The 16,118-nt window shown below is 45.4% G+C and overlaps 1 long non-coding RNA gene across 3 annotated transcripts in view; it reads left to right on the top strand.

Annotated features, from left to right (window-relative positions):
• LOC138430874 (uncharacterized) overlaps positions 1–16,118 on the top strand; it is a 318,052-nt gene that overhangs the window by 57,223 nt on the left and 244,711 nt on the right. For 2 of the 3 annotated variants that reach the window (XR_011253432.1, XR_011253434.1), the window contains exon 5: positions 13,688–13,888. This is a non-coding gene — a long non-coding RNA (uncharacterized lncRNA). Of the gene's footprint in view, positions 1–5,050; positions 5,144–13,687; positions 13,889–16,118 lie in introns of all 3 variants that reach the window. The other variant, XR_011253433.1, reaches the window with a different exon arrangement.

Below are 16,118 nucleotides of genomic sequence, written 5' to 3'. Positions count from 1 at the left end.
TACTGTAGTTGTGGGTGTTGGAGGATCAGATTTCCTCTGGTCTCTTTGTTTTTGTCTCCCTCATTGCTTTTTCCTAGAGACTTCTTCTTAAATAAGCTCTAAGATGTGTGGTTCTTCAGTTGCATTGCCCCATTGTCAGTAGGAATCCTCGTGACATTGTATGAAGTGTTAGGGGGTGGTGAGAGCATTCTATAACCCTACAATCAGGTCTCAGTTTTTTAGTGAGCATGTGCTCCTGGGCTGCCACCTTTACAAGAGCTTTTTAGTTTGTTCCTACCTCCAAAACGTACATGTAGGCGAGCAGGAAAGCTAGAGGGGGGAGGACGGAGTTGGCTATTTCCTTTCTACCAGGTGAAAGCCCAGAGGCTGGAACTGGGTATTTCCTTTCTCATGGATGGTTAGGCTCTGGGAGAATCTCAGTTGGTTAGATTCTGAAAAGACAGTCTGTTGAAAGCTGACCTTATTATGAAGAACAGAATACTCTAGGTGTATTTCAGTGTGACTACTTTGCCCCCTTCCCCGCCAGGAGCATGAGGGAACTTTCTTTTGATCTCCCTTGGGAGGACCTGATAGATCTCCAGGAGGTAAAACTTAAAAAAGTGTGCTGACTCCCCTAGGATGGCCCTCCCTTCCCTGGAGTTTTTCTCTCTCTGACGTGTCTACACTGAGCCTCCAGCAATTTGTCAATTACATTTCAGGATTTCCTACCTGAATACTGGTTCCCATGGAGGTTTCTGCTCCTGGAATTCTCCAGTAAATTCCAGTTCTCTGTATCCATCTGTCTATTTCTCCAGTTCTGAGGAATGCTGTGTTCCCTGTAACCTCAATTCTCTAATGGATGCATGAAGAGCTACTGATTTTCAGTTTGTTCAGCTTTTTTCTTGTTATGAGAGCTCCTTACATACTAGACCAAAAGCTGGAAGTTAAAACCAGGTTTTTTTCAATTGTATAGAATTTCTTATTATTTTCAGTAGAATTGTTAGTTGGATACAAGCTAGCACATCATTACTAGTAATCAGTAACCTCAAGTATTGTTTTTTGGCAATACAATTTATCATATTACTATTCCATTGTTCATTTTAACCAGTGTCCTATTATTGGATAATCTGTTTAGCTCATTTTTTACCATCATAAATACAGATTAATGTCTTTATACCTAATGTTTAATTTTAAAAAATCATATCCTAGGATAAATACCTTGACGTGAGATTGCTGGGGCAAAAATAAGCATATTTTAAGATTTTTGTTATGTTGCAAGTATTCAAAAACTTCTACCAAGCTATGTTCTCAAAAGCAGTATATATAATAATGCCTGCTTTTCTGTACTTTACCCAGTAGTGGATATTATTATTTTTATATGTAGCAATTAAAAAAGCCATAGTATCATATATGCATTCTTTGATTACTATTGAGGATAAATGTTTTTTCACCTGTAGTTTTTCATTTTCTTTTTTTTTAGGACATTTGTTGAAATGCAGTTTTTGGTTATGTCTTCATAACAAATTGTTCAATAGAATTTTTATGGTAAGGATGGGTTCAGAACATAGTTCAGTTCTCAGTTGTGTCCGACTCTTTGCGACCCCACTCCAGGCTTCCCTGTCCATCACCAGCTCCCAGAAATTGTTCAAACACGTGTCCATTGAGTCGATGATGCCATCCAACCATCAGACCAGTCAAGTCCAATTAGTTGGGTTTTGTCTGAAGACTGCTCATGTAGGCTAAGGAAGGAAAGGTGCATAAAAGTGCAGCCTTGATGTCAACCTGGAGAGAGCCTGGCCTGACTGGTAATGAATTAATCCCATGCAGTTTGCCTTTTGAAACTCATGCCTTGAGAAAAGTAGAGATAAGAAATAGAAAATGTTGGCTGAAGTGATGATTCTCCTGAGCCAAATAGTCAGTTTAGAAAGTTCCTGCAGATCTGTTGCTAAGAAAGAATCTGGAATATTCACTTCTAACAGCCACTTTAGTGTGGCAGCCCCAGACCCCTTACATGCCCCCCTCCTTTTTTTTGATGTGAACCATTTTTAAAGTCTTTACTGAATTTGTTACAATATCACTCGTGTTTTATGCTTTTGGTTTCTTGTCTGTGAAGCATGCGGGATCTTAGCTCCCTGACCAGGGATTGAACCCGTATCCTGGTTCAGTTGGAAGGTGAAGTCTTTTTTTAACCACTGGACTACCAGAGAAGTCCCTACATGCCCTTTAAAAATTGAGAGAATAAAGCGTTTACATCTTTTAAAGTATTTAGGAACTTTCAAGAGCCAGGGCCCTTAACTTCATAATACTATGGTGAGAACAGTTTTGGGGAAGGAGACCTGGCAGGTTAAGGACTGTGAGCCCTCAGATTTATTTCTGTTTGCAACCGGGAATCAGGTCACCTGGCTCAGTCAGTCTTAGATGTCAACACTGATAGATGACAGTGAGAAAGGTCTCATCCTCTAAGATGAATTTAAAAGATGCTTCTTCTGGAAAATGCATGGAAGGCTGCAGCCTTGTTTGAATGATTGTGAATGAGGAGGGACTCATTACTCCCTAGAGAGCAGATGAATGGGTAGTTCTGGGAAGCAAGTAAACAGGAAGAAGTCAGGGATTAAAGATTTCATGGCAGGGAAAGGTGAAGAACAGAAATTATGAATGACGCTGGCACATGGATGTGAGAGTCAACCACTCCTCTGTTTTTAAACTGAAGTGTAGTTGATTTACAATGTTGTATTAGTTTCAGGTGTACAGCAAAGTGATTCAGTTCCATATATATGTTTATATATATGTATACACACATACATATATGTTCTTTTTCAGATTCTTTTACATTATAAGTTATTAGAAAATAATAACTATAGTTCCCTGTGCTATACAGTGCAACCTTGTTTATTTATTTTATATACAGTAATGTGCATATGCGCTTCCCTGGTGGCTCAGAGGTTAAAGCATCTGCCTGCAATGCGGGAGACCTGGGTTCGATCAGACCCCTAACTTATCCCTCCCCTTCCCATTCCTCTTTGGTAATCATAAGTTTGTTTTTTATGTCTGTGAGTCTGTAAATAATTTGTATTATTCATTTGTATTATTTTTTTAGGTTCCACAAATTAGTAATATCATATTTGTTTTTCTCTGTCTGACTTCACTTAATATGATAATCTCTAGTTCCATCCATGTTGCTATAAATGGTATTACTCCATTCTTATGACTGGCTAATATTCTGTTAGGATTTCCCTGGTGGCTCAGATGGTACAGAATCTGTCTGCGACATGGCAGACCTGGGTTCGATCCCTGGGTCAGGAAGATCCCCTGGAGAAAGAAATGGCAACCCACTCCAGTATTCTTGCCAGGAGAATTCCATGGACAGAGGAGCTCGGTGGGCCCTAATCTGTGAGGTTGCAAAGAGTTGGACATGACTATGCAACTAACACATGCTTAGAATATGTTTCTCTAGATAGGATTTGGAAATAATCTCTAGTTCCATCTACATTGCTACAAATGGCATTATTTCATTCTTTTTATGACTGGGTAATGTTGCATTACATATATGTACCATATCTTAATTCCTTTATCTGTGGTTGGACGCTTAGGTTGCTTCCATGTCTTGGCTATTGGAAATAGTGCTGCTGTAAACACTGGGGTGCGTGTATTCTTTTGAATTAGTATGTTTCCGGTATGTGGGCTTACTGGGACATTTGGTAATCCTATTTTTAGTTTTTTAAGGAACCTCCAGGGCTTCCCAGGTGGTGCTAGTGGTAAAGAATTCTCCTGTCAATGCAGGAGATGCAAGAGATGTGGGTTCAATCCCCGGGTCGGGAAGATCCCCTGGAGTAGGAAATGGCAACTCCCTCCAGTATTCTTGCCTGGAAAATTCCATGAACAGAGGAGCCTGGCAGGCACAGTCCATGGGGTCACAAAGAGTCGCATGCGACTGAGCACAGCAGATCACACAAGGAACCTCCATACTGTTCTCCATAGTGGCTGCACCAATTTATATTTCCACCAGCAGTGTAGGAAGGTTCCCTTTTCTCCACACCCTCCAACATTTATTATTTGTGGAGTTTTTGGTGATACCTCACTGTAGTTTCAGTTTGCATTTCTGTAATAATTGACAACATTGAGCATCTTCTCGTCAGTTTCCCTTCTATTTGAACTCCCCATATGGATGTAGCTCTCTGTCCAAGGAGCTATGATTGGTCTAGGCAGCGTTTGTACAACTGGATGCTCTTTAAGTCAGTCTCCTCCCCTCCTCTGACTTTATCTCCCAGTAACGCTGTGGTTCCCAAAGGCCTTTCTGTGGACGATCCCTGGCCAGGCCTCCATGTCAGGGAGAAGCTGGAGACGCACGCTGAGTCTCAGACCACCTCCCAGCCCAGCAGGTTACTGAGTATTCTCAGGATCCCGTTCCCTTCTCCGGTTAATAAATGTAATCCCAGACTCTGAGGAGGGCAAAGGCAGGCAGTCGAGGTGGATGGAATTAACTACCTTCTAAGGTGGACATAAATCATTTTGGCATCATGATTCATATGACATTTTAAGGCTGGATCAATTCTCTTTGGCTTTGCCCTGAAGCTACTGTGATGGAGAGGGAGGCTGCCACTTGATTACTCACTTACCTGTAATGGTGGTTCAGATGTGTGGGGCCTCTGTGATCCCCTTTTTTGAGTAGTTTGTAAAATACTGAATGATTAGGCCCCAAATAAATAATTGTTGCAAAAATAAAACCCCCAACAGTGCTGCTGCTGCTAAGTCACTTCAGTCGTGTCCGACTCTTTGCGACCCCACAGATAGCAGCCCACCAGCCTCTGCCATCCCTGGGATTCTCCAGGCAAGAGTACTGGAGTGGGTTGCCATTAGCTTCTCCGCCCAACAGTGCTAGCTGACATTAATTGTGTCCTTACTATGAAGCACTCATTCTGTTTACATGTCTTTTCATTTTATTATGGAGGATGCTGTGATAATTAATTATGTGCTGTCTTGACTGGGCTAAGGAATGCCCAAATAACTGGTAAGACATTTTTTCCGAGTGTATCTGGGAGGGTGTTGACTCACTGGCTCCCCTGATTTCCAGGCTTTTGGACCCACACTGAATCATTCCATCAGATTTCCTGCCTCTCAGCCTTGAAGAGAGCAGATTTTGGGACATCTTGGCTCCCATCACCTTGTAAGTTAATTCCCATGATAAATCTCTTCTTAAAAAAAAAAATGAGGTATAATTGACCTGTAACATTATATTAATTTCAGGTCTATATCAATGAGTCAATATTTGGGTATGTTGCAAAATCATCACCAACCATAAGTCTATGTGATAACATTTGTCATTGCACATCGTTAAAATATTTTTCTTGTGATGGAAACTATTAAGATCTATTCTCGTAGCAAATTTCAGATATCCAGTACAACATTATTAACGATAGTCACCATGCTGTACGTTACATCCCCGAGGCTTGTTTATTTTATAACTGGAAGTTTGTGCTTCTTGCCTCCCTTTACCCGTTTTTCCCGCCTCCACCTCCTGTCTCTGGGAACCACCAGTCTGCCCTCTGCATCTATGAGGTTCGTCTGTTAACTTTTAGATTCTGTGTATTAGGGGAGTCATATGGTATTTGTCTTTCTCTGTCTGACTTCTTTCACTTAGCGTAATCCTTTCTAGGTCCACTTCAGGTTGTCACGAATGGCAGGATTTCATTCTTTTTTATGGATAAGTATATTCCATATGGCCTTCCTTGGTGGCACAGACGGTAAAGCGTCTGCCTACAATGCAGGAGACCCAGGTTCAATCCCTGGGTCAGAAAGATCCCCTGGAGAGGGAAATGGCAACCCACTCCAGTACTCTTGCCTGGAAAATCCCATGGATGAAGGAGCCTGGTAGGCTACAGTCCATGGGGTCACAAAGAGTTGGATACGACTGAACGACTTTGCTTTTTCATATTCCATATATTTAATATCTATAGACATTTTTATTCCTTCATCCACTGGCAGACCCTTAGATTGTCTCCAATATCTTGGCTATTGTAAATAACACTACAATGAACATGGGGATGCATAGATTTTTTTCCAGTTAGTATTTTCATTTTCTGTGGATAGATACCCAGAAGTGGAATTACTAGATCATTCTATTTTTAGTATTTTGAAGAACCTCCATGCTGTTTTCCATAGAGAGCACACCAATTAGTATCCCCACTAACAGTGCACCAATGTTCCCTTTTCTCTACATCCTCACCAATATTTGTTATTTCTTGTCTTTTTGATAATAGCCAATCTAACAGGTGTGAAGTGATATCTCATTGTAGCTTTGATTTGCATTTCTCTGATAATGTGTGATGTTGAGCACCTTTTCATATGCCTATTGGTACCTCTGTATGTCTTCTTTGGAAAAAATGTCTATTCAGCTCTTCTGCCTGTTTTTAGTTGGATTGTTCTTTTCCAGTGAGTTGGCAGTTCCCATCAGGTGGCCAAAGTATTGGGGGCTTAAAACAATGGAAATGTATTCTCTCACAGGCCAGAAGTCTGACCTTCGGAGGCTTTGGGGCACTTTTTCTCCTGCTTCTTCCAGCTGCTGGTGGCTGTGGCTGTTCCCTAACTTGTGGCCACGTCACTCAGGTCTCCGCCTCCTTTGTCACGTGGCCCTCCCTTCTTCCTGGGTAATCTCCCTCTACCTCACTCTTATAAGAACATCGTCATGGGATTAGGGCCCCTCAGAAAATCCAGGGTAATCTCCCCTCAGACCCTTAATCTTAATCATATATACAAAGACCTTTTCCCCCCAAAAAGTGGACATTCACAAGTCCCAGGATATGGACAGATCTTTTGGGGGGGGGGCCACCATTCAACTCACTACAGGTCTCTTTTGCTACCATCAACTTATGTCCTTTCAACTCTTTAAGTCTCAACATTCTCACCTGTGAAATGGGTACAGAATCACTGACTTTCTTATCTCATGGCTTTGCTGAGATCCACACCTTCCCCTAAGTGAACGACCAGGGGATGGAATGATAGGATGGGCTTGGTGAAGGGCTGGTTGCCTACCATTGGTGATGGGGGTTCTGGGGGCTGGGGAAGTAGGAGGGATTGGAGGACAGGAGGAATATGGTGTGAGCTCATCATCTGGGGAGAGGGAAGGAAAGCTTCAGAAGAGGGAACTGGAGCAGGGACTGTGGGCTGGGTGAGACAGCCACACGTGGACACACCTGGACGTATCGGTTCACACCTGGATGTGTCGGTTCCCTCCTGCTCCTCGGCTGGGAGCACCAACACCAACAGCTTTGAAGGAAGACAGTCAAGAGAAACGGATGAGCAGGAGGAGGATGAGAAAGGGAAAACAGAAGAATGTACCGGTGTTTCTCTGGTTACCTGTGAGGATGCATGGAATACCTCTGTTCTGTTTTTCTGTCTGGAGGTTCTTAGTCAATCCCTGACTCGGGATGGAACGCACACCCTCTGCAGCAGAAGTGCAGAGTCTTAAGCACTGCACCACCAGGGAAGCCCAGAAACCTGTGTTCTGATTTTTTTTTTTTTAACCACAGCAGGAGAAAGGAGAAGCAACAGTTTGAGGGCTGTGTGGTTTCTCTGAGAGGAAACTGTCCTGGGATGCTTGGGGGTCCTGGGAGCAAGAAACATGCAAAAGGGAGGTTTCCTCAAATAATCCTGCCTGCAGGTAGACATATATGCAGAGATTTCACCCATACCAAAACCCAGGAGGAGCCTGGATTCTAAGAAGAAGCCAGAGTCCATTGAAATGCCAAGAAAGCAGGGAAAATGATGCTTATTGGTTATTTACTCTGGGGCAGGGTTGGGGTGGGGGGATGTCTACTCCTATCGCCTTGCCTCATAACAGTCTCAGAAAAGAATTTTTCACATAGGTGAGAGAACTCAGGCTCAGAGCAATTCCCGAGGCTGGCCTGAGTTCTCACGACCAACCCCGGCTCCGCCAGGTTCGCAGTCTGGCCCGTATGGCATTGGGATTTACGGTCTGTCTACTCTCACTGGCTGCCCTTGAGGATGCGAAGGACGGCCCCAGCATCCGGTGCGCGCACGTGGCGTTCCTTTACCTCTTGTCTCAGCTTCTGTTTGCTCTCCTATTTAAAAATGTAAATTTCAATCATCAGTGTGCAGTAAAACTGTGTTATTTAACTCTAATCCTTTATTTCATGGCAGAGGACATCTGGCAGACCGAGTATATTCAGATTCATCTTACTCCGACGGGGGGAGATAACCCTAGGGGGCTCCCCAGACTGTGCGGGGTGTCACCACCTTGATGGAAAAGTGTGTCTTGTAGATTCAGCTGCAGATATTCTAGCCAGGGTAACTCTGGCCCAGGGTTCTGTCTCTTCACAGTCTTGTTGTTGAGGGCCAGGCCAAGAACACGACCTACGATTCTGGATCAAGGATCAACAGTAGCTGTAGAAACACTGCCACCAAATAGAGACGTCAGAAAGGTTCCACTCAAAAACAACCTTTCCACACTGATGACGTGTTTCAAGGAAGTGAATTATCTACCTGAGTGGAGGACCAAAAAAAAAAAGGCATTCTTTCTTCAGGCCCAGGAAGTCGAGTTGGCTGAGTCACACAGACAATCTGTCAATGTGTTGGTCCTTAAGTGATGTCGCATTTTAATCTTCTCATTGGAATTGCAAAGGTTGAGAAGGAGGTGTCTCTGTTCCTATCAGAGCCTCTGGTGGGTGGCAGCCCCCTCACTGTTGAACCCACCGGCAGCCCCCTTACTCCTGAAGCTTGTATCTGACCAAAGGGAAGAGTCCTGCTCTTAGGGGAAAGTCATGGATCAGAAATTTAAGTTGATGGATCTGGCCATGCTAGTAAGCGTATGAGGACGGATCCCCTGGGGTCATTCTGGATCTGCTATATCAACATATACAGAACTGAACCAGAAAAATGATAACAGCAACTGTGGCAGCAATGGCAGCCACGTTGCCGCCTTGTTTCTGTTCTGGGCTGTGGGGTAATGCCTTGGTCCTTTCTTCCAGCACAGCTTCCAGTGATGTGGGGTCTGAAGGGGCTAAGAGTAGAGACAGGAGACATTATTGGAATCCAGCTCAGAAGCAGGGAGAAAATAACAGCAGCAAGGGTTCTGAGGATGAAATGTTGGTCTGTGTGAACCACTTACACTTAAGAAGGTGTCTGTCACTTTAAGTCCTGTACCGGTGTTGGTACTTATGAATCTTCTGTGCACAAATGAAGACATTAAGGGTCAGAGGGGTTACCTACTTATATAACCCACGCCCGTCTGCGAAGCCCTTTCTCTCTGCACCAGACTCCTCTCCTTTTCTTTTTGTCCAGGTTTCTAGAATGGGGTGTACAGTCAGACACCATACATACCCCACAGAAACAACTCTGCCCAGCAGAACTTCCTGTTCCTGGGGCTGGTGGGACTTTAATGAATTTCCCAGGATGAGAGTGGGCAGGGTCCATCCCCCAGGGCCCTGACCCTCTACCCCCAGCTGAGTGGGTTTCACCTGCCACCAGAGATTCTTAATTTTGAAGATCTGACCAGAGAAGAGGGTTTCTGAGAAAGTGATTTGGTTTGTTATTGAATGGGTCTTGGAGGAGAAGGACGTTTCTTTTGGTTACTGAATATGATCTGATTCTGAGCTGATCTCTCCCAGGTCCTCAGGCTTTCCTGACCTGTCTGATGCCAGTGATTGTCCACCAGGCATTAGGCTGCTGCCCACCTGAGCCCAGACCCTTGCCCTGGCTCCCAGAGGCCACATGTTCTTGACTGATTCACTGATTCTCCCCTGGTCTCTTCAGTCCCATGATAATGTCAACCTAGGTGGCCCTCAATTGCCATCATTCTGGAATGAATCGGTATCTGGTTTGACTTCGGGAACTTGTGTCAGTCACCAGTTTTCCTCTGGGACTCTGCTGACCCCAGCGGGAACTGTTCCGAGGTTCCTGCCCCACCGGTTGAGCACAGGTGAAGCCCACACCTGGGGAAGGTCTGGGGAACTCCAAGTTCTGAAGAGTCCAGAGTGAAGGGTTCAGCCTTGAGTGGATGCTGTCAACAGCCGCTGATGAACTGTAGCCTCACTTTCAAAAGTGCAGAGAAAGTGTTACAAATAGCAAAGGAAGAGCGTGTGCATAGATGACAGAGAACCCTGTCCACTCTATTCGTGAATAATTCAAGGAGTGGTGGGCAGTCAGTCCATTTTATATTTTAAGCCTGAATTAATTTACACTTGTGATCATTATTGAGAATTTGGGAGCAAAAAAAAAAAAAAAAGCCACAGCACTTTACAGCTGGATTATGAACTCAGATATACTGAAAACGAATGTGGTCTTGTGTAAGAAGCCCAGAATTTTGGATTGTGTTCTGTGCAAAGGATTAGAACAGATGAACTAGTCCTGAATGTTTTTGTAGTGATGACAATAACCCAGAGGCAAGTGTGGGTGTGGTCACAGACTCCATGACAAAAGAAAATTCTAGTAGAAATGTCATCGAGACCTTGCCCTGCCCCTTGAAGTGGATAACTGTCACGATATAGGGTTAATGATGGGCCTGTTGCTTTACTGGAAGTGACTTCCAAATTCTGTGCCTGAATTCGACTTGGTACATTTGATAGAACAAATTTTTGTTGTTGGTTATGTATAGCCAACCCTTTTCTCCTAAAATGGGCAGATCTTAGAACTGGAAGCTTTGTTTTTAAATTTTTAATGTATTTATTTATTTATTTTTATTGAAGTATAGTTGATTTACAGTGAATGTCACGTTGGTTTCAGGTGTAGAGCAAAGTGATTTAGTTATATATATCTGTACCCATATATATGTGATACATATATTTATATATGCTTTTTCAGGTTCTTTTCCACTATAGGTTATTACAAGATATGGTATATAGTTCCCTGTGCTATATGGTAGGTCCCTGTTGTATACCTATTTTATATATAGTAGTGTGTATCTGTTAATCCCTAATTCCTAGTTTATCCCTAACCCCCTTCCCTTTTGGTAACCATAAGCTTATTTTCTATGTCTCTGAGTCTCTTTCTGGAGCTGAGAGTTTTGATTTGCTGATTTCTGGGCAAGGAGATTATGGGAGTTGGCAAGGTAGCAGCTGAAAGCAAGGGATGAGATAAGGGATTTGGAGGAACATTGTGGAGCAAAGAGAATGGACTCCTAGGAATGAGAGCTTCAAGGGAAGAGAGAATGAGACCCACTGACCGCAGGCTGGGGAGAAATGGGCTAGTAGATAGAGATTTGAAGAGTGTGGGTGCAGCCTGTGACACAGTATCCTTCTCGAGTTTCTCCACAAAATCTTCAGGAAACTCTTCAGTCACACTGCTATTGGGATGTGAGTAGATTCTTTCTGGAAAGTGGAAAATTTGAGCCCTGTGCTAATAGAGAGAGCCAGTGTGGGGACTAGAGGTGGATTATTGTGCATCACAACTGTACCTCAAGCTGGATGATCTTGCTTAATGCGCACGCGCGCGCGCGCGCACACACACACACACACACACACACACACACACACACTCTCTCACACCCAGAGCTGTAGAGACCCTCATGATGTGTGCATGTGTGTGTGTGTTTGCCTGTTTGTGTGTGTGTGGTCTTTGGTGTGCTGCTGTTGCTGCTAAGTCGCTTCAGTCGTGTCTGACTCTGTGTGACCCCATAGCCTACTAGGCTCCTCTGTCCCTGGGATTCTCCAGGCAAGAGTACTGGCGTGGGGTACCTCATATCCATTTAATGCAAACACACAACCGCATAGATCCCTGCAGGCACAGGCTGGTATATTCGTTTTATTTCCTGGTTTCACTCAATAGTTTTTACCCTTTTCTCTGTTTCCTCACTTATTTGTTTAGTCTCTACTTTCACCATGCAGTTTATACCCTGTGCCCCATCTCTGTGCTGGGAGCTTGTGTAACTAAGCGCCCACCATCCAGTCTCCACCATATGCTGCACGTGTGACAGAGAGCCATAGTGGATGGGTCATTACCCTGTTGGCGTTGTTACCCAGACTGCTGAAATCACTTCCTTTCCGCTTTATTGTATTTGGAAAAGGTGTGTGATTGAAAATACACGTCGACAGAATGACTGTGACAACTGCTGACTCCTGCCGTCCTGAGGCCCGGTGGGCATCCCTCTGCGGGAGGACTGTCCCTCCCTGAAGATGCTTGCTGCGGTCCCCGGAACCCTGAGCCTGGGCCTCCTGAACTGCCGTCAAGTGGAACTCGGGCACCTTGATCAGATAAGAGCTATTTTTGCTCTGGCTCCACTGAGCTAGATTCCATCTCAGATTCCATTAAAAGAACTGCCTTCTTTCTTTTCCCTTTGTTGCTAAGGAATAGCTTTTCCCCTCAGATTGATTTTTTCCCCCTTGAAGAAGCCCCAACCCACACAACACTTGGTAGTAATTTAAAATGAGCCAAAGCGCTGTGGCTCCTATTAGAAGCACAAAGCCACCCACCAACTGTCATCAGGGGTCAGCAGGGCCTGTCTTTTTAACCAAACGCCCAAGTGCTGCGTTGGAACAAAGGCGACTTCTCTTTGGCAAACACTGAGCTCCTGCTCTGTTTTGTCCAATTATGGGTTGAGCTCGCCCCTGCCCACGAGCCAGCTAATCAGACTTTTATGAGCCTTGCTCCCTCACGCCCAGGGCCCGGAGCTGAATGCAGGTTTCTGCAGAGAGAGGAGGACGTGCTTTTGCCGGAAGACTGCTTCCCACTCTGACCTGTGAGTCAGGGATTGAGTGGGCCGCTCACCTGCTGGGGAACAAAATTCGTTAAGTGCCTACCCCTCCAGATCTGAGTGTGTGTGTGTGTGTGTGTGTGTGTGTGTGTGTGTGTGAGATGGGCAGGTCCCCAGTAGAGAACCAGGCTGCAGAGCCAGCTGGGGGCCGCCCACCAGGGTGTGAATGTCACCATCACTCACGCAGGCTCCCTGTGGGTTATTCCTGCCTGGCCTTTCCCAGCAATGCTGGACTCCACACCCAGGGTCATCATCAGCCGTGCCCTTGGAGATCAGAGTGAATCCACAAAATTCTGTTGTTGCTGAAGGAGCTTGTTATGGAGATGGAAGGCTGGGGAACCTGGCATGGTGGTAGAAATCCACCCTTTGTGGGATGGCAGACATTGCTTAGTTTTTATTCCATGTGTGTGCTTAGTTGCTCAGTCATGTCTGACTCTTTGCAACCCCATGGAGCCCGCCAGGCTCCTCTGTCCATGGCATTCTCCAGGCAAGAATGCTGGAGTGGGTTACCATTCCCTTCTCTGGGGGATTTTCCTGACCCAGGGACTGAACCCGGGTCTCCTGCATTGCAGGCAGATTCTTTACCATCTGAGCCACCAGGGAAGCTGCCTTTTATTTGATGCTCAGGCATTAAGGAAAGCTTGAGGATCTTTCAGACTAGGCTGACTTCCTGCCTGTTCTTGTAGCAAACTGCCTACCTGATACAAAGCACAGCACCCTCATCGCCCCTCTGCTGGGCTGGGTGCTCTATGGTAGCAGAGCTGGGAGCTGGTCAACACCGTGTCCCCTGGCATGTGGGAAGCAATAACTCAAGCTTTGTTTGATGAAGACGGGAGACAACCAGGATGTTCATGCCGCTGACTCAAATGTCAACGCTAATTCTTTAAGTGATTTGCAACATTTTTTCAAATGTGTATGTATTCTCTGGAATTTTCTGTCTCCCATACAGATCCTAGCTCTTTCTTCTCTGCTTCTAAGGTTCTCTTCTCCTTCCTCTTGACTCAGAATCCTGGGAGCCCTGGAACCTCAAATCCTAGCTCTCCGAGGAGAGTCCATCCTCTTCCATCAACATGGACCTCAGGACCCTGGTGGGAGGAAGCGCCTGGAAGACAAGCCTAGACATCTCCAACCGGAACTCGGGATGAATTCTCCCGTAGACCTACCTGTGAATGGTGCCTGGCATGGTCAAGGCTGAGACAACTAAATGTATGTTTTGCATACACCCTCTATGAATCTGTGCTGGATTAACAAAATATTGAAACAAGTGGAAACACCTAGAGAGTGCCGGACCTTGTGAAAAAGACCTGTAATTCCAATTAATATTTTTTAAATCCTAAGTTTGACCCCCAAAAAGCTTTTCTCTATAGTATCTTGAACCATACAGAGTGCATTATATTGACTAAGTTCAGCTGACGCAAAGCAAGAACGGAAGAAAGCAGTGGTGATGGAGTGACTCATCGGCTGTCAGTGGAGGCAGTTATGCCGGGCACACAGAGTCTGTGGGAGCTGCCGTTCCACTGAGGGAGAGACAAAGCACAGGGCATCTCAGCGCCGAGGGTCTGTGTCTGTCCATGTAGCCAGTGGCCCTGTGTAGGATGTGAGTCGAGAAGCTCAGCCGGTAGAGACGTGGGTCCTTTGAAGTTTCTTTTTCACAAGTGATTTCAATTAGAGAGCAGTTTCTATTTTAATAGTGTCCTGGGTGAAATCAGGCTTTAAGATTTTGAAGTCTTGGTGGGTAGAAAGGAGGGAAAAGGTTTAAAAGCGGCTAGCCGTTTTGGTGAAAGCATCCGTTTGCTTTAGACCGAGCCCTGGTTGTTTTCTGAAAGCCCCTCAGTGGGCCCTTGGGTGACACCTGTGTCAGAGCAGGTGGCTGGTGTTTGAAGGGAGCATGGGGAGGCAATCTCGGTGTAGACGTCCTCCACCAAGGCACACTAATCTGCTTGGTAATGTTTATCTTGGGGTGTGGTTGAGGCGGATCTGAGCCTCTGTAAGTGGATGGTTTTTGGTTAGAGACAAAGGGAGTGGAAAGGTGGGATCTGTTTCTCTCTTTGAGGGGCTACAGCCAGAAGGGACCCCAAATAAGCCTGTTCTGACCCCTCTGATGGCAGATGTATCCCAACTATCATGTTTCTCGTCGGTGAGCCTCAAAACCTACAGTGTGGTCTTGTCCACAGTTTCCATCTGGTGTCCTCCATTGCTGTAGGGGAGGGATCTAAGAAGGGGTCTCTGTCCACTCGTGGGAGACAGTGGCTCGAGGAGAGGGGAGCAGAGGTGACTCGCAGCTGGAGACTGGCCTTTCAGGCCAGAGAGGAGATTGCTGTATGGGGCTGAGTAGCTAGTCTTGGGGGCAAGCCTCACCGAGGTTGATTTGCAGAAGGTTCGAGCATTCTTGGTGCTGGTAGAGGAGGTCTCAGAAATTATTTGGGAAGGGAAACTGGATGAAACATTGGACTGGATGTGGTGAAATGAGATGGATCTTCAGAGCTGGTGAGGTCTGGGGTGCGCACAGGCTGAGGAGGTCTGGGACTTCTCAATTGACCTTGACTCTCCCCAAGTTTCTGATGGCCAGGCTTCGTTACCTAAGACAATCAGGGCCACCCCATTTCCCCACCCCCACCCCCACCCCAGTTTTTGAACTTGTCCTGAGCTTAATTAAGAGCCATAGGCTTTGCCTTAGGATTTGGTCCCGTCTGTTTTGGTGTGTTGAAGCATCCCAGTTTCAATAGATAATGGATGCAATAGAGTCTGACCACCACACAGCACAAGGAATGAATCTGGTGACAGATGGTGTATTCCAGGCTTCCTACCCTGAGCATCTCCACGCAGACTTAGCGCAGGGAGATGGACGTTACTACTCATTCTGGGCTTGTCTGCCACACACCACAGCTGTTGTTATATTGTTACTATTCTCTGTAGAAATATGCTTTAGCTTCCTTATTGTTGTTATTGTTCAGTCACTAAGTCGTGTTCAACTCTTTGTGAGCCCACGGACTGCAGCATGCCAGGCTTCTCTGTCCTCTACTTTCTCCTGGAGTTTGCTCAAACTCATGTCCATTGAGTCAGTGGTGCCATCCAACCATCTCATCCTCTGTCATCCCCTTCTCCTCCTGCCTTCAGTCTTTGCCAGCATCAGGATCTTCTCCAATGAGTTGGGTCTTTCCACCATGTGGCCAAAGTGTTGAAGCTTCAGCATCAGTCCTTCCAATGAATATTCAGGGTTGACTTCCTTTAGGATTGACTGGTTTGATCTTGCAGTCCAAGGGACTCTCAAGAGTCTTCTTTTGTTCCCTTTAAGTTTCTAACTCCCAGTTTTTCCATATCGGAAAGGATTGTCCTCTCAGGGTAATTTGGTCCCTGAGTCAATCTGGAAAGCAAATTTTCTGACATGGAGATGCATTTCCAGTTACTGCCTCTAGGAGAATCACCATGTCAGAGC

This window comes from Ovis canadensis, chromosome 26 (genome assembly GCF_042477335.2).
Source record: "Ovis canadensis isolate MfBH-ARS-UI-01 breed Bighorn chromosome 26, ARS-UI_OviCan_v2, whole genome shotgun sequence".
NCBI lineage: Eukaryota > Metazoa > Chordata > Mammalia > Artiodactyla > Bovidae > Ovis > Ovis canadensis.
This window is presented reverse-complemented; position numbering and strand designations above follow the sequence as displayed.